Source organism: Ambystoma mexicanum, chromosome 5q (assembly GCF_040938575.1).
Source record: "Ambystoma mexicanum isolate Mex_15411 chromosome 5q, UKY_AmexF1_1, whole genome shotgun sequence".
NCBI classification, from domain to species: domain Eukaryota; kingdom Metazoa; phylum Chordata; class Amphibia; order Caudata; family Ambystomatidae; genus Ambystoma; species Ambystoma mexicanum.
The window spans coordinates 1,178,530,364-1,178,551,730 of NC_090933.1; positions in this window are offsets into that span (position 1 = coordinate 1,178,530,364).

The window sequence follows — 21,367 nt, forward strand, 5'->3', positions numbered from 1 at the left end:
TTAAAAAAAATCCACTAATAGCAGCATTGAATATATGGTACCAAGCAAAAGCAACTTTCCAAAAGGTCACTGTCTGCACAGCTGTACTTCGATCTATGCTGCACTATTGCAACAGGCTCTTTTTAGATCCGCCCCCCTCTACTCTCCGCCCTCTGGAACACATCCAAAAGACGAGTGCGCGACTTGGGATGGTTTCTCTCCTGCACTGAAATGTCGCCAATAGCTCCCAGTGGCTGCTAGGAATAAAGTCAGAAGACTCTGCATTATGCGGAAGGCCTTCTGGCCCCTGGGACTTCAATACTTTCAACAGTAACTCCCAATATATTTGCGTGCGCAAGCTCTTCCCTCATATGCCTCCAACTCCCTCAGGGTCAGGCGCTTCTGCAAAAAAATAGTTGGTGGTAGTTATGCTTTTTTAACTGTTGCCTCCCTCTGTAACAGCATCCTGGGCTCCCTGACACTTGAGGGGAACCATCACCACTTCCGGAAGCACCTCAAAGCCTTTCTCTTAGTGTCTGATGTTTCTGCTCCTCTCCCCGGCTAACTGTCTGACGTAAACTGATTCTGCACTACTTATCTGGTGACTCTGTGATGTCGGGCCCATGTCACCTCCCCCTGCCAGGTGAACCCCTGCACTGGTTTTCTAGCAATTTCCACACTTGAGAACTGTTTTCTGTATGCCTAACAGTGCATCCACCACCTGTTGTGCGCACTTATCTATGCACTTGGCACAATTGGACCTTATTTTTACTTATTGTCATTTGTTCTTCTTCCTATGTACTGTACCTTCCACTCCCTCCACCCATGCACGTCGGCAAGCTAAAACACACCTGGTCTAGTAGGGTCATTGTCTCTGTCTCCCCACTGTTACCCCTCCCTTGCCTCGTTGCACTTTGGTAGACGTGTGTGTAGGTGTATCACGAATGCCGTAGCATACACAAAATGCATGGAAAATAGCAGGATGCCTGCCACTTACCGTAAACACTGCAAAGTTGTTCTTTGTTTTCCGCAGTACCTCACTTACTGCACACTTTTCAAAAAATATTGCGCACACTCAGCACAGCTTGCATGTTACTAACTGCAAATAAATACATACAGTTCATGCATACACCCAGGATGCCTGCCACTTACCTTGCACATTTCCACCGTAGCCTTCTGCACTTCTTTGTGCAAAGAGACCTTCTAGCACAGTGTGTGTGTACACACCAGACCCACTAACCTTATAGAGCAGTGTCTTTTGCTCCACAATTTCCTTTCTATGGCTCCCATTCAGAAAATGGCTGGATGTGGCACGTGGAAGCGTGAAAGTACAGCGTAATCCACTGAGTTTTTGTGCTACTGATGATGCAGGTGGGGAGATGGGGGGTACATTTAAAACAGGGTAGGGGTTTGAGTCTGTAGTACTGTCTCAGAAAACAAAAGGTTTTTTTAATTAATTTTTTTGTCCGTTTTGTTATGTACGTGCTTGCATACAATTCTTTTTTTTAATCTCTTTCAATGACTTCCTGTTTGCTTCTCTGAACGTCAGTGTTTCTCTTACAGTTCTACAGGAGTGTCTGCAACGCTGCGTGCAGATTGGCAAACAAAACAGCATTGCCAATGGAGGTCATGCAAATGCCATTTCCTTGGAACCACTGCACACTTTGCTCGTTAATGCTGTCATAGTCGGTCCAGAACATCCCAGCACTGCACATAAAGTCACACATATTGCTGTTTATGAAACACTTCCCGACCTCTGGCTGTGGGCAAATTACACCGGCATGGTCCCATGCACCTCTTGGTTGTATGGAGGAGAAAATCACCTTGCTAGTGGGAAAAATCTGCATCACTGCTGTCATCAACTTGTGAGCACAACATGTACCCCGAATTTAGTGCTCCATAATGCACAACCACAAAATCAACACTGCCGACAGATGCCACATATGTACAAAGGAGAACCATGGCACCGAAACCCCACTCATACACTGTGCCTTAAAAAGCCTCCACTCCTTCCAATTGAAAGTTAGTATCAAAGCCTCTTTCCACGGCATGCCTGTGCAGATCTTGCACAAAGGTATCACCCATGATGAGCAGTCTGCATCTGTCCCTCTCTGTCAACCTCACTGCATCTAGGTGTGGGGGAATATATCACAGCCTCTTCCTGTTAACCACACCATCGACAACTGATTGGATAATCCCCACAATTCCATTTGCAAAGCCACCATGCTCAAAAGGGCAGATTGTAGCACATGCGTCATCCCAGCTTCAGCGAGGGCCACACCCATTAAAGCACAGGCACTCCTTATTCCGTTTTCTTTATTGTATATGCAACACTCCCGCATTAGGTAGTATGCAATAGTTACAAACACATGTAGCATTCACATCGAAGACCTCCGCCTCGAACACTATCATTTATGTAATGCACTGCAGGCGTACCTTTACACACTAACAGTACAGGTCTTTTGTCATGTGAAAGCACCTCCAGGTAACAACTCTCTAAACCGATGCACGCTTTCAGCATTCATATTCACCCAAAGCAGCAACCAGAACCACAAACTGCAGGTAGCCATAGTTTGTTATTCTCCCAGCATTCCACCTCCCCAATGATAAAATACAATGTGCATTACAGTAGTTAGTAATCACACTAGCAGCACACTACTCAAGAACATACACGGTGCAGTTCAACCCTATGCACTGGTACACACACACTTTCTAACTACAGCACTCAGTGGACACACTGGAGAACTGTTCACTCCATAAGCTCCTGCCATGCACTGGAAAATGTACCATGTGCGAACAATGAGCACACCCATGCAATCAACAATGCATGCACATCTCACAGACCACAAACGAAACGCAACAATCTGAGGAGTAGTTGCAAGCAACCCACATAGCTGTTTGTGTGAGGCTTCCAGCCATGCATCCAAGACTCTAGGCCCTCACTACACACAGCACTCCCTAGTGTACCCCACATTGTACTCCTCATATCATGTGTAATGCATTCCCTCTCTGCAATTGTGCCTGCCACCTTTCACCCTGGCCACATCTTTGCATGCATGGCTCCATGACGTTGGGTTGGCTGTGCTGAACGGTATGTGTGTGGCTCTGTACATTGTCCATATTCCACCTTTCTGATGTTGAGGACTTCTTATCATGGGGCAATGTGGTCAAGCACTTTCTCAAGCAAGGGTCTTGTAATGCCTAACCATTGCAAATACAAATGGTGACATGTGGCTCCCTCTTGTGCAACAGGGGAAATGGTGAACACCATATGCTAATGTACGCATAGCAGCTCACTTCTGCTGTTCTATTAAGTGTACAATGTCCTCCGCAACCATTGTGTGTTACTCAACAACTTGAAATGCATGCAGAGTGACTACTGCATTGCTGCCTTATGTAGTGGTGGCTGTGAGAAAGGCCTAGGCCTTGGGCACACTCACCACAACATAACAGAACCATGCAGGTGACCATGCAAGCATGTGCCAGAAATCACAAAGACAACATACGCAGCAGCACTTCCACATAATAAAGCATGGAGGCAAGGACACGTGTTCCACTTACCATAATGCAGAAACATATTTCTGTGTTTGGCACTGCTACCCACTTCCAATCACAAAGCGTTATAAGCATGCCAACCAAAGAAGACCATCTTCACAACATTGGGCGTTCTCCCAGCACTCTAGTACGTGCATAGAACCAATGGTGCATAGTGCACTGCAACACTTACAAATCTGCGCAATGCACACCACACAAGCACATATAAGAACCAGTTGCACTGTGACCGCTTCCATATGTACATTATTCCGTTAGTGCACCCAGTGGACACACTGCATGACTGGTCACTGCAACATCTCCACCCATTCACTGACAACTGTAGGTTGCTCTACCAATCACCACACCCATGCAACCAACATTGTGTGCACTGCAGCCGAACCACACACAAAATGCAACAATGTGGCACCTACTTTCAACCAGTGGACATACCTTTTCAACCAGTGGACATACTTGTCTGTGCTAGGGCTGCAGCCAAACATCAATGGGGTTACGGACTTACCTCACACAGCACACCATAGTAAATGCTATGTTTAAATCCTCATGTCCAATGCACTCCCCTTCTGCAAGTGTGCCTGACACCACTCATCACAGAAAGACATTGCCACTGCAGCTGGCATGCCATAACGAAAGCTGCCTGCAATGACCACACAAGATTGTTGCCTGTTGAGGTATCCGCACATTGGCAGAGCATGCATGGATAGTGCTGGCACACCACCGTCTTCTTCTAATGAGATATATCACATGAAGCACTTCTCACTCCCGCACCATTTCCATCCCTTCTTCCCACCACCAGATGCCGTACACTATCGGGCCGATTCATGGAATAAATGTGCGCCGAAAAGGAAAATTGCAGCGCAAGCGTGAAAATCAAAGCGCACGCGTGCCAAAGCTGTGCACATCGATTCATGGAATTCAGTGTGCGTGCAAATCCTGGGATGTGCGCTAAAATCATGGCTAGCGCACGCGGGCGCACACCTCATTAAATGGCATGCACTACGCGCACAGGGAAAGCGCATATAGCGCAGTGCACACAACAAAAGTGGGCGGAACACAGGGAACAACACGCCGAATGGGAAACAACACATGAAAATGTGGGCGTTACGGGGGAAGTACAGGAGGTAAATGCTCACGATGCCCACACGCGTGCCAACAACACGTATTCATGGAATCGAACAAGGGAAAGGCGTGTGCCAAAAAAGACGTGCTAATCTGGAAACACGTACGCCAGCAGGAAGCAGGCGTAAGAGGCCCCGTGCAGCATAAAAGTGCACGCAAACAATAAACAAGCTCAGATGCTACGATGTATATACCGTTCCTCGCAGCAGTAGTCGTGGGACACCGCAGGAGGAGGAGGATAGCCAGGCCCTGCATTTTCTTACCCAGGACCAGCCTTTTTGGTATGCCTGATGACCAGGTGTATGGGAGGTACAGGTTTCCACCACACATAATCCTAGACCTGGTGAGGGAGTGGGAGGATGACCTCACATCACCCACCCTGTGCTCACAAGCACTGAGCCCCTTGGAAAAGGTGCTCAATGTATTGCACTTCTTGGTTAATGGTTCATTTCAGCGGACAAGTGCCATAGTGGGGGGGGTGTCACAGGCCACGCAGTCACGCTGCCTACACCAGGTGTTGGCCATCATGACTGCACGCCCCTCAGTCCGCAGGCAGATATACATGCCCAGAACACCTGCAGAAAGGCAGGCTGTTGTCCAGCAATTTTTACAGGGTGGCACACTTCCCCAAAATCCTAGGTGCCATTGATTGCACCCATGTGGCTCTATGTCCACCCAGGGCCACTGAGCATATCGATCGGAATCGCAAGCACTGGCATTCCATCAACATGCAGGTTGTATGTGATGCCAAGGGAATCATCACCTCAGTATATGCCAACTATCCAGGGTCCAGTCATGATAGTTTCATATTCAGAATGTCACCCCTAAACCGGGACCTGGAAGCTGGCCGGCATGGCAAAACATGGCTAATTGGTGAGTATAAATGCCTCTGCACATGCATGCATGTCAGAAACTGAGAAACAGGAAAACCCCACTAATGACAATCATTATCACCTCCCCAGGAGACACTGCCTACCCTCTGAGCACCTACATAATGACGCCAATTCGGAACCCCACCACACCACCCGAGGTAAGATACAACACAGCCATATTGCAACCCGGGGCATAGTGGAGCGCACATTCGGAGTGCTCAAGTCACGCTTTTGCTCCCTTGACCGCTCTGGTGGGCAGCTGCAATATGCGCCCAAAGTAAAGTGCAGGATCATAGTGGCAGCATGTGTCCTGCACAACATTGCAACCCGCCGGGGCGTGCCGGTGGACATGGTGGTGCCCCCACATCCCCAACCACATGCACGGCCACTGCACATGGAAGGTGAAAGGGCACGTGGTGAGGCAGCCCCTACCCAGCTTGTGGCAAATTACTTCACCTAAAATTCCACCCCTGCGGAGTGCACACAGGCCTTGCACATACCAGATGACAATCAATGATGATGACAAAAGGGACCGTCAACTGTCACAACCATACCAGCCTGAGATTGTTCACCTGGAAGTGTTACATTGTGTGCATCCCTACCTACTTAAAAACACCCAATGCTGTGTCACAAAAAAACACACATTCATGCAGCAGGAATGACTACCCCCCTGCAAAATACCACATCAAAATAGTGCCATGTCACCCAACCCCTCCCCATCTTAGCTACCCAACACACCATGGCATGGCATGCAATGTGAAAGCAACCAAATGAATGCACAACACATGACACACGTGTCACAAAGTGCACTGTCCCTAATGTATACAGGCCACAGCCAATATGCTCTCAATAATCAATAAGAAACAGCACACATGAAAAAATACTTACCAGCAACACAAAACATCAGTACAGGATGGAACCGTGGCAATATATGACAGCAAAAAAAATAAAGTAGTGCAAGTCTCACGATATGACTAAGGCAGCACATCGACCCCTTCCAACTGCAGAGTGTTGCTGTCAGGCAAATGTCTCAGTGTACTTCATACAACATGAACAGCATCTGCAAAGGAGACGGCCTTGTGAAGACATGAAGAACCTACATGTATATAAGGAGAAAGACATGGATGCACAAGCACATATCAATACATCATGCAGTGTAGAATCCAACAACAATCCCCACTAGGGATGTACACACAGTTTTGACTACAGACTGCCCACACAACTCATGGTTACTGTCACTTGGTCACACCCTTTGCAAGCCCATGGAAAGGGGAAGCAGTAGGGGTGTGTGTGTGTCAGGAAACAAAGCATCTAACCCAAAGACAGGACAAGCCTGCATGTGCCCAGCTGGAATACACAGTGGATGCCCACGGGAGCCACACAAAGCAACACATTGTAAACTAAAAAATATATAAAAAGAAAAAAATCAAAAATGGCCATGTGTGGACTGGGGGGGGGGGGCACCCAGGATGGACCCAGGAGGGACAAGGTACATGCGTCGATGTAGAGAAAAAAAAATACCTCCATGGGCTCATGGCCTGCACGGCTACACTGCAGTGGGAGAACTGCTGTCGCTGTCATCACCCTCTGCTGCTACATCAGAAGGTGGCCATGATATGGGAGGCTGCCCACGCAAAGCCCTGGTATGGTCCTCCATGGCAGCAAGAATGCGGATCTGGAAGGTTTGGTTCTGCAGGATTATGGTACGGAGATCCCCATGCAGCACCTCATGGCCTTGCGTGATGCCCGGATCTCCACACAGGTTGCCTGGAGCTCAGCTGAGAGTGAACGTGTGAGCTGCTCCAGCTGCTGTTCAGACCTGTTCTGACCTAAAATTCCAGGAAACCTCAAGTTCACCCAGAGTATCTCTGAGTGACCAGTGTTCTAACCTCAGGGCTTCCCTGTGGGCCTGTAACTCTACAGATATGGCTTTGTACAGAGTCTCCAGTCCAGCCCGTTGGTCCCTGTTGGTTCCTGTTGGACGCCAACATGTCCTCCCTGTGTGAGTGGCAAATAGAGTCTGTTGCCTGCTGCTGGAGCTCCATCTGCCTTTCACCCTATGCATTGCCTGAGCCATCATTTCACACGATGCTCCCTGTTGTGCTGCTATAGTGTACATGGAGTTCTCCCACACAGTATTGTCTGGTGGCACATGGCCACCACATTGGCGGGCACCACACCTGTTTGGGGCAAGGCGGTCTGCACCTTGCTGTGCTGGCACTGCCTGAGGCTGCAGGACTGCATTCCTCCTTTGATCTGCTGGCCAAGGAACAGGAGCAAATATTGTTGAGTGTGACCCTGCATCCATAACCAACAAAGGTGGACTTACCAACACTGAAATTCCCATAGAGGGGGTCTACCCCCAGAGCAGGTGGGTTGGACAGAACAGCATCCCTGCCAGAAATACTCACCTGCAACGGCACATATGTTTCACTGTCCGATTCAGCACCTGATTCATAGAGGTCTGCGGAGGTGTACCCAGAGACACCCATGGACAGCATGGTCTGAAGGACAAATGGGTTTTCACCCACCACCACCCCACATCCTCCACTGGTCCCCGGTGTGGCTGTGATTCCTCCTGGGTCTGCACCATTTCCTCCTCCTCAACAGCATCAAGTGCCTCATCACCTGCAAAAACATGAAAGATAACAAACGGAAACGGGCATGAGCACCATTGCACACACATAGGCCTGACGAGGCAGAGATCCAGTACATAAATAACACATGCCCCACATGACTATCACCCTGGCATGCATGGACTGTCAATGAGTTAGAAGGGGAGGCAAGAAGCAGACACTGAGGACTCCAATATGGAAAAGCAACACATGTGCTGCATGCTGGATAGCACTGGCATCACACATTAGCCTGTGAGTGGCATATCCAATACACATACATGACACATGCCAGCACACAGATGGCACATAGCATAGCCATGGTACATTTGACAAGGACAGCCATATGGTAGGAAATAAGTACTGTCACCCATCCATGTGAGATGGACATCATAAGATACAACATGCAAAATAGTGTGACAAAATACGCATGTGCCACACGCTGCAACAGATAGTGTTCACTCATACAGTGATGGCAGGCAGATGGATGCATCACTGGTTGGTAACTTCAACATGACAGAAGACAACAGTCATAATCAACATTCAAACAGGGCCCAAACATGATTGTGTGCAGGCCATTACTCTATCAGCCTGAATGGTTAAATCATTCCCATAACAAGGTAATAAATGTGGGCCATTGTGGGGTGTAATCTGTGACAGAAGTATGTTACATTTGTGGCAGTATGGCAGAAAAATGCGTCGTAAAAATGGCAAGGATTGAATCAATCAGGCTGAATGAACAGGAAAACATTTTGAACAATGTTGTTGCAAGATGACAGTTGAAGGGCAACTGCAGTAATCTGGTGCAAATTGGCTACTGTGGTCAGAAGGGATACTGTCGTACCCAACCCCAAGGCCGGGGAATGTTTAGGAGGAACCACCATACCAGTCATGAATACACAGCCTCACCTGGCACTCAATCAGAACTCACCCAAGCAACATACACATAGATTGCACACACATGCATGGGCACTCACCAGACAATGCTTCAAGATCTGGTAGGTCTCCCACGCATCGGATCTGATCCTCTGTGACAAAGGTTCCAGCAACAGACTCATGTTCATTGAGTTGGTCATCCTTTGGTGGAGACCCACCACCAGTCACCAGAGTAGAGGCATGATTGGAAGCCAGCTTGTTCTTTGCTCTGCTTTTCAGGTCATTCCACCACTTATAGCAATCATCAGCTGTGCGCTTCACAAATCCAAGGAAACTAATGCGGGTCGCAATGGTCTGCCTGTGGGCCCTACGTTGAGCAGGCGTAGTCTTGCACCCTGTAGTCACCACTGTTTCGCGGCTATGTGCCAACACATAGGCCACAAGTGCATCTAGTTCGGCGTCATTGAAGCTAGGCTTCCTTGACATGCCAGAGTGTGTAGCCATGTCTGGGGTCCCAGCCTGTAGTACAAGAGCACCCTTCTTCTTCTTGGAAGGTGGTGTGGATCCTGAGTGGCTTAAGCCGCTCTGGTTAATAGGGGCAGATATGCAGGCGGACTGGGTACTGGAAGTTTCCAAAGGCACAATGATCAAAGGTCTCGCTGAAGGCATTGGCTGCAGGGCGATGTTGGCAGGACCAACCTCGGTGGGATGGACTTGGACCGACACTGTCCCAGCTGAGAGACTCAGAGCTAGGGTGGATTGAGCTGCAGCTGCCCCTGCAGCCTCCTCACCCTGGCTACTTGGGGCAGCAGATGACATTGCTGCCACAGATCCACGTGGCCTGGTGACAACAACTTTCACAGGCACATGTGGCTTAGACTTGGCGACCTGGAAGTCAGCCTGGGAGTCATCCTGTGTCGGTTCAGTTGACAATATGGGCCGGTTTAACAAGGGCTGAGCTGGGATGGTGTCAGCTACATTTCCCCCAACCATTGGTGGGTGGCATAGATGGCCCCGATTGGTCCTCCACACACCGGCCTCTTGGGCTATCCTGCACATCCTGGCCACGTCCCCTACCATGCCCACCTTTTGGAGGTCGGTCACCTTTGCCTCCCTTACTGCTTGGTCACCTCCCAACCATGGCACTGATGTTGTTGTGCGAATAGGAGTTGCAGTAAACAATTCTCTTGGGCAATTGGGGTGAAAGGGGTAGGGTACTAGATGGAATTCGTACCCCAGTGCTCTAGCAAGGCTGTCTGTGATCCCTAGGGGAAGACGACGGGTCACGCAACGCACAGGCACCCCGAAAACAATATTAAACATGCACGCAACCCCTGGTAGACCACGTGCGTGGAAAAATGAACCCGCACTACGCTGTGGCACCCAGAAACACAAAAATAAGCATACGCGTGATACACAAAGCCTACAATGACCTCTGAAGGGGTACACTACAAAAGGGGAGCAACCCGAGTTGGAAAATACGTGCGCGACTCACCGTCTGCCTGGAAAAAGAACATGAAAAAGACGTGTTGGCAACACCCCCTCCAAAAGAAGAATTGAATGATGTCTGAATAAACAGGGAGAACGAACTGGAACCGTTGTGAAGTAATCACGTGTGAACCGACAAGAAGTACAAGAATCACCCGCTCGCTCTCCACAAAAAGCATGTACAAGAAAATGGTGTCCTACGCGTACCTTTTAAGCCAGCCACACGTGCGACCTCACTTAAGCGCGTATGCGCTAAGGGCCTTTCCTCCAATTAAACGCAGTGACACCCAGACGTGCAGTTTTTTCACGTGTACAATAAACATGCACCCGTGGTGTGGGAAACGCCCAGGCGTGTAACGTCACAGGCGCGCTTATGCGCTAAGGGCCTTTCCTCGAATTTCACGCTGATGTGCACTTTTTTCACATGCCAAATCACTCCGTATCAAGCTGGCCACGCGACAACACACGGAAGAGCACGCTCCTGCCCAGAAGGCCATTTTCCTGCCCCCCAGAGCCCCGAGCACACTCCCACCTGCCATCTGCTGCTGCCTGCCTGCCTGCTGCCCACGTGCCCTGATTTTTGGTGCCTGCATGTCAGCCATCTGCAGGGGTGCAGTTGCTGTGACCACCCCTGATGAAACTGAAGACTCCCGACTGGGATACCATCGCTCCACAGCCCAGTCCCAGGACCCAGTTGCCCACCCACACCTGCCTCTGGGGTTGCCATGTCGGACACAACACCATATGGCACCACTGGCAACCCCCAGCCAGAGAGGCAGAGGGCTACCAGCTTCAGTGCCAGTGAAGTTGGTATCCTGGTGGAGCAAGTCCTGGGGCAGTATGATGCCCTCTTTGGAAGTTTGCGCGCCGACAATGAAGGACGGAAGAGGATCTGGATGGACATCATGACTGCCATCAACGAGGAGGGGGTGGCAGTCCACGACATTCAACACGTCCGGAAGCGCTGGGAGGACTTCAGGTCCATGACCCTCAACAAGGCCCGGCGCCTCTTGAAGGCAGCGGATGCCAAGGGGTGCCGGGTCCGCCTAACCAACAACCAAATTAGGGTCCTGGAACGTATACGCCCAGCGCTCCACGTCCAGGTCCTTGAGAGGCAGACCCGTCTGGAGTCAAGCGGTAAGTGTACATGCATACTGATTGGACGCTGTGCGTGTTGGGGTGTGCCAGGAGTGTGCAGGTTGCACATATGTCTTTGTAGGGCCATGTATGGATATGTATGTATAGGGACGTGAACCTGCCACATGTGAGTCCTCTCATGTGTGAGACACATCAATGGTGTATGTGTTGGTAAGCATGTTAAAATGTCTGTGTATGTACTGTGGCATGGTTGTGGTGTCACACATGGATGCTGGTTCCAGCTGCATGTATCTGCACTATGTACAAGTGCATGTGTTTATTTGACAAGTGTGCAACTGTGTTACAACATGGATGCATGTGACACTGACATGTAGGAGGTTGATTGCCAGATGTGACATGGATGGCAATGTTATCACTGCGACAGGAGGTGGAGATGTACAGATGCATGTAAGTCTGGTGGAGTGTGAGCATGTGTTCTGTACTCCCCGTGTTGCATGTGACGTCAGGCTCACCTTCGGCTGCTCACGCTGTTGTTTGTGTATGGATGGTGCTGCCTGGTGCAACATTCCTGTTGATTTGCTCATGTGTGTGAGTTGAAATGACATGTGTGTTGGGGAGTGTGATGCCATGTCTGAAGTTTGACTCTGCCACTCATGTACAACTGTCATGTGTGTATCAGACCATTGTACAGTGCCCTGATACCTGTGTTCTATCTCTCCCTGTCTGCACCGTCAACTGATGAAGAGGGATTCCACCACCAGCCAGAGATGCAAGGCCCAGCTCCCCTCCCATGTTGTCATCTCGTCGGAGAGTGAGGAGTCTGGTGCCGCATCCCAGGCCGCAGCTGCCGAGGGTAGGTCCAAGAGGCGGAGGTCGGAGGTGGACTCCTCGGCAGCAGATGGGGCAGCTGAGACCCCACAGGGTCCGATGGAGGAAGATGGCACAGAGTCATCCAGGTTGTTGGGGGGTTTGGTGGAGGAGGCGGCCGTGGAAGGGACATACACGGGGTCTGGAAGTGGGGATTCCACTGATGCTAGTGGTGCAGTCGAGGGGCAGGGACAGGAGGCAGCACAGGCCGCGGCGGAGGTGTCTGTGTGTAATCCCCGATCCTGTGACTGCATCACCCCGCACCAGCAGGGATGCCTATGTCCAGACCCGTTTTCAGGGAGGGGATAAGCGTACAACAACTGGCCTTCCTCTCCCTGCGGACGTGGCAATCCGGGACCAGGTTGAGCCTGTCCTGGCTGGGATGGCGTTGCGAAAACGGGGCATGCGAGCTGACCTGCAGTGTTTTCGTGAAGACACTGCATGTCATCTTGGATGCCTCTTTGACTGCGTTGACCTACTAGGACGGGTCACCAGTGCTGGATTCCTCCGTGTGCTGGACCTTCTTCCGACCCCCTCCTCACCTGAAACCCCTATGCGCCAATCGTCCTCCATATCATCTTCCCACCCATGTATCACCTGGGTACCCTGTGGAGCTGCCTCTGACCCAGCGGCCAGGAGGCCACAGTCGGGAGTCGGACATCCAGCAGGGGTGGCCACCACAACAACTGCACCCCAGCTGGAGGAGGACGTGCATGCCGCAAGAGGCAGGGCACAAGCACAGCAGCAGCAGGCACAAGGTGCGAGCGATGATGGTTTGGGGCTATCAACATCAGAGGGGCAGGCATCGGCCAGAGGGCAGGAGGACCCTCGATTGGGAGTGTCTTCCGTGCGGCAGCGGTTGGGCCAGGCCCTAGATGCGGAGCAGTGGCAGGCGGAAGAGGCATGGCTCACAATGGTCAGGGCGGAGAACTCCATGCGTAGGGCGCTGAGGCGGGCCGAGTGCCTCGAGGCAATTCGCAGGGAGTTGGAGTTGAACATGGCATCGTCCCTGTGAAACCTCGGGGCATGGAAGAGTCCCCCCTCCAGGACATAGACGAGGAGTTTGATGATGCCCTGGCCCAGGAAATCAAAAAGTGAGCCGTCGGACTAGCCCGCCGCCATTGTATATAGTTTGTAGTGTTAGGTTTCATTTTCATTTGGTTTATTTTGGGGTGCTTGGACAATGCCCCACCCTTTTGAATATAGTTATTTCTTAGGTATTTTTTATAGGTTTCATTTCATTCGTTGGGCTCATGGACCCTGGATTGAATCGTTGTACATAGTTGAACTGTGCATTTATGAAAACAAAATATTTTTTAATCACTATGGATCAATGGATTTTGCAATTTACGTTTCCTTTGGATTTGCTTTGGTGGACGGAGAGTTTGGACAAACTTTCTTTGGATTACTTTGGATTGAGACTTCATTTGTTTTTTTTCATTTTTGGACATGCATTTCTTTTCTTGTTTAAAATACTTTTCATGTTTTCATTCCATTACCTTCATTTTGTGCAAAATACATTTTGATTCATTACTTCCATGTGTGGTATTTGCTCATTGGTTTACTGCATGTAACAATGTGGGTTTACACAATCACTGGCACCCAGTGTGTGCGTGTGATGGACATGTGTTGATGTAGATAGTTGAGTTTTGGTTTGTGTCATGAAATGGGCCTTTTAGTGTGGGGTGGATGGGAAACTTGATTGGGTCTCAAGACTGGGGTGGCGTGCAGTGGGATTTTGGTGGACATGAGGCCCATGAATGTGCATCTTTATGACATGTGGGGGGACATGACCTGCTGGCAGGTGCCCGTCACTGCTGGGTGGGTGGGGTTTCAGGGGGACATGAGTCGGGGTCTGCTGGCAGGTGCCCATTACTGCTGGGTGGGTGAGTAGGTGGGGGACATAAGTCGGGGCCTGCTGGCAGGTGCCCGTCACTGCTGGGTGGGTGGAGGTGCAAAGGGACATAATTTGGGGCCTGCTGGCAGGTGCCCATCCCTGCTGGGTGGGTGGGGGTGCAGGGGGACATGAGTCGGGGTCTGCTGGCAGGTGTCCGTCACTGCTGGGTGGGTGGAGGTGCAGGGGGACATGAGTCGGGGCCTGCTGGCAGGTGCCCATCACTGCTGGGTGAGTGAGTGGGTGGGGGGACATAAATCAGGGCCTGCTGGCAGGTGCTCATCACTGCTGGCTGGTTGAGTGGGTGGGGGGACATAAGTCGGGGCCTGCTGGCAGGTTCCCGTCACTGCTGGGTGTGTGGGGGTGCAGGGGGACATGAGTCGGGGCCTGCTGGCAGGTGCCCATCACTGCTAAGTGGGTGGAGGTGCAGGGGGACATGTGTCAGTGCTCACTTGTGCATGGTGACATGTGGGCTGGCTGGGGGGCATGGCCAGGGTGGATGGGCTGGCTGCGGTGCATGGGCAGGGGTGCAGGGTAGTCCCCTGTGGTGTGGGCTGCCTGCAGGCCCTGGGGAGGGGGGTGAGGGCTCACCTGGGAGGACATACACTGCCAATTGATGTTGGGGCACCCCAGGAATACACGTACCCCGCTCGGCCAGCAAAATTGCATGTGGAACTCCACGCACACCCCAGAAATACACGTACCCCGCTCGCACAAGCCCTATCGCATGTGAAACTTCCCACACACCCCCCAAAATACACGTACCCCGCTCGCACAAGGCCTATCGCGTGTGTCAGTTCCCGCACACCCCCCAAAATACACGTATCCCGCTCGCGCAAGGCCTATCGCGTGTGAAAATTCCTGCGCACCCCCAAAATACACGAACCCCGCTCGCACAAGGCCTATCGTGCGTGAAAATTCCTGCGCACCCCCAAAATACACGTACCCCGCTCACACAAGGCCTATCGTGTGTGAAAATTCCTGCGCACCCCCAAAATACACGTACCCCGCTCGCACAAGGCCTATCGCGTGTGAAAATCCCTGCTCGCACAAGGCCTATCGCGTGTGAAAATTCCCACGCACCCCCAAAATACACGTACCCCGCTCGCACAAGGCCTATCACGTGTGAAAATTCCTGTGCACCCCCAAAATACACGTACCACGCTCGCACAAGTCCTATCGTGTGTGACACTTCCCGCACACCCCCAAAAATACACTTACCCCGCTCGCACAAGGCCTATCGCGTGTGATACTTCCCGCACACCCCCCAAAATACACGTACCCTGCTCGCACAAGGCCTATCATGTGTGATGGTTCCCGCAGACCCCCCAAAAATACACGTACCCCGCTCGCACAAGGCCTATCGCGTGTGAAAATTCCTGCTCGCACAAGGCCTATCGCATGTGAAAATTCCTGCGCACCCCCAAAATACACGTACCCCGCTTGCACAAGGCCTATCCCGTGTGACACTTCCCACACACCCCCCAAAATACACGTACCCCGCTCGCACAAGGCCTATCGCATGTGAAAATTCCCACCCACCCCCAAAATACACATACCCTGCTAGCACAAGGCCTATTCCGTGTGACACTTCCCGCACACCCCCCAAAATACACGTACCACGCTCGCACAAGGCCTATCACGTGTAACACTTCCCGCACACACCCCAGAAATACACGTACCCGCTCACCGAAGCCCTATGCGCACCCCAGGAATACACGTTTCCCGCTCGCAAAATTGCAGTGTAGCGGCCCTGCAATCTGGTCCAGGGTTAGCACGGCCCTTTGCGCAGCATTGGGGATTTCAATGGCTTTTCCTTGTGCAAAGAGCGTTCTTGGGGGCGTAACTGGCGCTGCGGGATGTTCTCTAGGCCAGCGCTCATTATGGCTTGGGAATTCCATGAATATGCGGTGCGCCAGAATGCTGTTTAGCGCACACGGCTGGCGCACCTCCCTCTCTGCGCCGCTCGCATGCGCTGCCTTTGCGCTGAAATCTTTGAATTACCCCGATACTAAATTGTCCCATCTGGGAATCATCAGGCCAGTCCAATTCCTCCATATGTGACATGGCAAAGGAGGATTTGTAAACTATTGCAATACCTCCCCCTCTATTATCCACACAATGAATACAATAAATATCCGGGACTACTTTGCGAAATATGATCCCTCAGTAAACCATGTTTCTGTTAGTAATAACAGATCGAGATCAGACTCATCTATCAATTCCTCCACCTCCACTGGATGTGCTACAGCGGAGCATGCATCCTATAAAGTGGCCTTAATCACAACCGGCTCCTCCATCAAAATAGATGTTGCAAAATAGATGTTGCTTTTACCAATTGAGGGGATGACACTCATTGACTGGTAAGCATAAAGATGATGAGGAAACTATTCGTAAAATATATGGACTTATCCATTTGTGGATGACCAGCAATGGCTTGGAATTGAATAAGGAAAAAACAGAGCTTATGGTGGTTGCCACTGAATAGAAGAATTGCACATTGGGTACGGGCAACACCTCTTTCCAAGAGTAAGGATTCAGTATTTCACCAAAGAAAAAGTAAAAACATTGGGGTGTACTTGGACTAGAAACTGAAAATGTGGGCCCCGGTGAGTTCCCTGATCTCCTCTACTGCAGGCTACATTAAGCTCCTAGTACAGCATTGTCCATTTATATCAAAAGTCAATTGTGAAACCGTGAAAAGAGCCATAATTGGGTAAACAATTGACTATTGTTGTAGTTGGCTTGTGGGCATAGCCAAAAAAGAATGCACTCAACTGCAAATGATTCAAAATAGAGCGGTGACAGTAATCAATGGTTTGCAGAGAAGGGATCATATATCAGATGCCAGGCGTCATTTATTCTGGCTGCCCATAGAGGCAAAAATCAACTTTAGCCTGCTGGTGGTGACCCATAAATCTCTCAATGGGTCTAGCCCTTTGTATCTGAATGAGGCATCAATGCGTACATCTAGTAGCAGGATGTTAATATCAAAGCACCAGCCTGCAGACTGGCCCATGTGATGAAATGTGGTTTCTTTATGGCTGTTCCGAAAGCCTGGAATGCTATTCTGCTTTATCTCAGGGAGCTAACCTTGACAGTGGTGTTAGGAAAAGATTGAACACATTGCTGTTTTGATAATGCTCTAGTCGTTTGTTGGACTGCAGTATGATTGCCGCCCTGCATGCTAAGTTTAATTTAGTTTAGTTTATTATTTGATAAGGCGCTCCCAACCCTGGGGTAGCCGGACGCAGCGGTAACAAGAATGCTTAAGCTTGGTTGCATACAGTGGTACATACAGTGGGTACATTACAGGTTTTTACAGTATTTACAGAACAGATAAGAAATGTGGGTACTTCACAACACACAGGAAATGGCATGAAAGTCTATAGTACAGGTTTCATGATTAACATAGTGGATCCATGCCATAATACAGGGCCTGGTGCAGGGGACAGTTTTGTGGCCGTCCTTTGTCCAGAGCCAGCTTTTCACGTTGCATCTAAATCTGGAATAGAGTTGATCAGCTCTCAATGCAGTAGGGAGAGCGTTCCAGGCCCGGGTAGCTCTAACAGGGAAGCTTGCTCCACCTGGTTTAGTTAGTCTGAATCTGGGGATTTCTGGTTTGAGATGGTTAGATGCTCTAGTACGGTGACTGGAGGATTTTCTGGTCAGTCTGGCCGAGATATATGTGGGTGCAGTGTTGTTCAGTCCTTTGTGGGTGAGAGATAGCGTCTTGAGGAGGATTCTGTCACTAATTTTTAGCCAGTGATGGTCTTTCCTGATATTAGATATATGCACTCTGCAGGGTATGTCCAAGGCTGCTCTAAGAGCATTATTCTGCAGTATTTGTAATTTGTTTATGAAAGTTTTATTGGCACCTGCATATTGGGCATTACAGTAGTCCAGCTTAGACATTACTAAAGCGTTGGCTAGAGTGATACAGTTGGTTTTGGAAAGATAGGGTCTACAGGCCCTGATTACTTTGCAGGTGTAGGCTGTGGATGAAGCCAAGGAGTTAACTTGTTTTTTAAGAGATAAAGTGGAGTCAAGGAAAAAAACCTAATGTTTTTACCTCTGTTACCACCTTGATTATGTTGCCATCAATGTTAAAGGCAGTATAGCTAGGGCTAAGTTTTTGTGAGGTTAGAGTCGGAACCCAGGATCAGTATCTCTGTTTTGTCGTCATTCAGGCAGAGGCCGTGGGAGGCCATCCATGCCTGAATGAGGAGGTATATCTTGTTTACTAGCGCAGTGTCATCGACAAAGTTGCCAGATAGTGGTATGAGGATCTGCGTGTCATCCGCGTAGTTAGTATAGGTTACCCCCAATCTGTCAAGTTTGTCGAAAAGTGGCTTAGTGAAGATATTGTACATTGTAGGGGAGACACATGAACCTTGTGGGACACCACAGGTGATTTGTATTGGGTCCGCTGAAGCTACAGGGGAGAACACTCTCATCGTACGGTTGGCTAGGAAGGATTGTACCCAGGCTATAGCTTCGCTTGAAAAATAGGCGGCAGATGCTAGATGCTTGCATAGTCCACAAGGTCGAAGGCCGTTGATAAGTCAAGGACAGGAGCAAAGCTGTATTACCTTTATCCTTCAACTCGTCGATTTGTGTCTTGAGATCAATTAGGGCCGTTTCAGTACCATGTTGTGGTCGGAACACAGATTGGTGTGATCCTAGTAGTTGGTTTTTCTCCAGGTAGTTTTGGATCTGGAGGTAGGCTACTCTGTCAATAATTTTCAGGAGGAATGGGACCGTGGTAATGGGCATATAATTAGTGGGGATAGCTGGGTCAATGGTCTGTTTTTTTAAGAGAGGCAGTACCCAGGATTTTTTGAAGTTGGTGGGTACAGTGCTAGTTCTAAAGGAGGCGTTAATTAGCTTAGCGATGAAGGGTGCTAAGTCTCTAGCTGCGTTCTTGATAACTTGTGCTGGGCAACTGTCGCCTTGGCAATTTGATGGTTTCAGAGAAGATATGACCTTTTCAGTTTCCAGTATGGATATGTTGGTAAACCTGAAAGGTTTGCGGTTGTTTAGTGTATCTGATCTAGGTGTACCTGTCAGGGTGTTGGTATGTGTTCCTGTGGAACTCAAGGAAGCTTTTTTCTTAGCGATTTTGGTTTGTAGGGTTTTTATTTTATTTGCTAGGGCATTTTGGATGTTCGTACACCATTGTTTGTCTTTAGGGACGTTGTCTGTGGGGGCAATCGGGTTTTCCATTTCCCGGAGGATGGAGAAAAGTTCTTTGGAGTTCGAGTTAGTTTTACTAATTCTCTCATTGAATGTGTCTTTTTGTGCAATATGTGTGAGACCTAGGTATGTTTGACTGCCTTCAGTGTTACATGTTGTCTGCGCTCTTAACCCCCGTGACCTTGTGGCACGTGTTACAAATATTTTAAATTAAAGTAAAGTTACATAGGAATTTCGGTGTGTTAGTAGAATGGTTAACCTGACACATCTCTCTAATGTGCCAACTCTATGTCCAAAAAATGTTTGCCCACTGGGCTTTCTCAGGCATGAAACTTGACATTCTCAGTAACTCCTCTCATTAACATATTAGATAGCAGTCCCAGTATTCTACTTGCTTTCCAGTTTCAAGTAGTTGGTGCTGCAATGTTCATTGTCCTTCAAAAGTGTCAGTCTCCTATTGAATTACCTCATTGGTCCACATGGTTGTTCATTTATCTTTCGTTGGTGCTTTCTGAAAGTGGGTGTGTTCCAAGTGTGTCATAGTTTATTCAATATCTCCATATTGGTTGCAACAGGTTTTTCGAAGAGACGGAAGACTTGAATGGGGTACTGAACCCCAACCAGCTAGTAAAACCTGTTGCAACCAATATGGAGCTGTGAATAAACGAATACATCCCAATAAACTTTTGCATCCCGATATCCACCCCTTAGATGGCACTTCAACTCCACCCTGGGCAGTTTACACCCCCTATTTGACCCGTGTGACACACAATACAATATAATACAATGCAATACAGTGTACTTTATTGGCATGACAAGTTAGACAAATATTGCCAAAGTAGATGCATGGGATACATACATGTTGCATTCCCTTCAGTAGTGGCCATTTTGGTTTTCATCAGTCTTCATTGCTTTATGCACTTTGTCTTCTCTCGTGGCGTGCATGCATATATTTTGGTGTTAACTCTGCTGATTTTGGCATTTGCCCATGGATGACGCTTTTCTTGTTCAATTGTACTTACAAAGACTTCCCTGTTCTTGGAAAATGTGGGGAAATTAGTGTTTTGTATGCTAGACAGTATGGGAGAAAGTGTCTCCCATTGTCTAGTTTTCCTAAATCACATTGCTGACAGTTTGTGGTCTCCCCGAGCTTCTTGTTTGAGCGTTGTAGGCCAGTCTCTATTTCCAGATATTGAGGGCTAAATTTGCATTTAGTGGGTGCTTGCTTATGTTCTTTTATTAGAAAAAACTGTTAATCTGGAAGTTTAAAGTTACATCCCTGTGAACACCCTTTCTCTTGGCACCACCATCCAACTGGAAAATGCAACCTCGCTTGCTTGCCTCAACATTGTTACATCCACATCCTCTGCCTCACCCTCAAATCACCAGTCCATTGCACAATTCCACTCTCCAACTCACTGACTGACCCGTGTTCTACATTTCCTGACCCACTACACCAGAAGCAAACCAGGAGCATGCCACTGCAAAGCTGCCCAAAATTCACAAGGAGGAGCCATGGCCCTGGTGGATCGAGTTGTTAAGGAGGCAGCACCTGACACCTGATGTCTGCACACACCCTGGCACATACCTCCACCCGACTGCACCTCTTAGTTATTGTATTTATTGTTTTAAATGTATGTTACTGTTATTCCTATGTACTGCACTGCGCCCTCCCCTTTACCCTTGCACTTTTCCCTTTCCCCCTCCCCTGCACTTGCACAATCTCCATGTCACCTGGCCTAGTAGGATTGTTGTCTTTGTTGTCCCTTTGTTCCCCCACCCTTGCCTCGTCCCTTGAAACACTTGTGTATAGG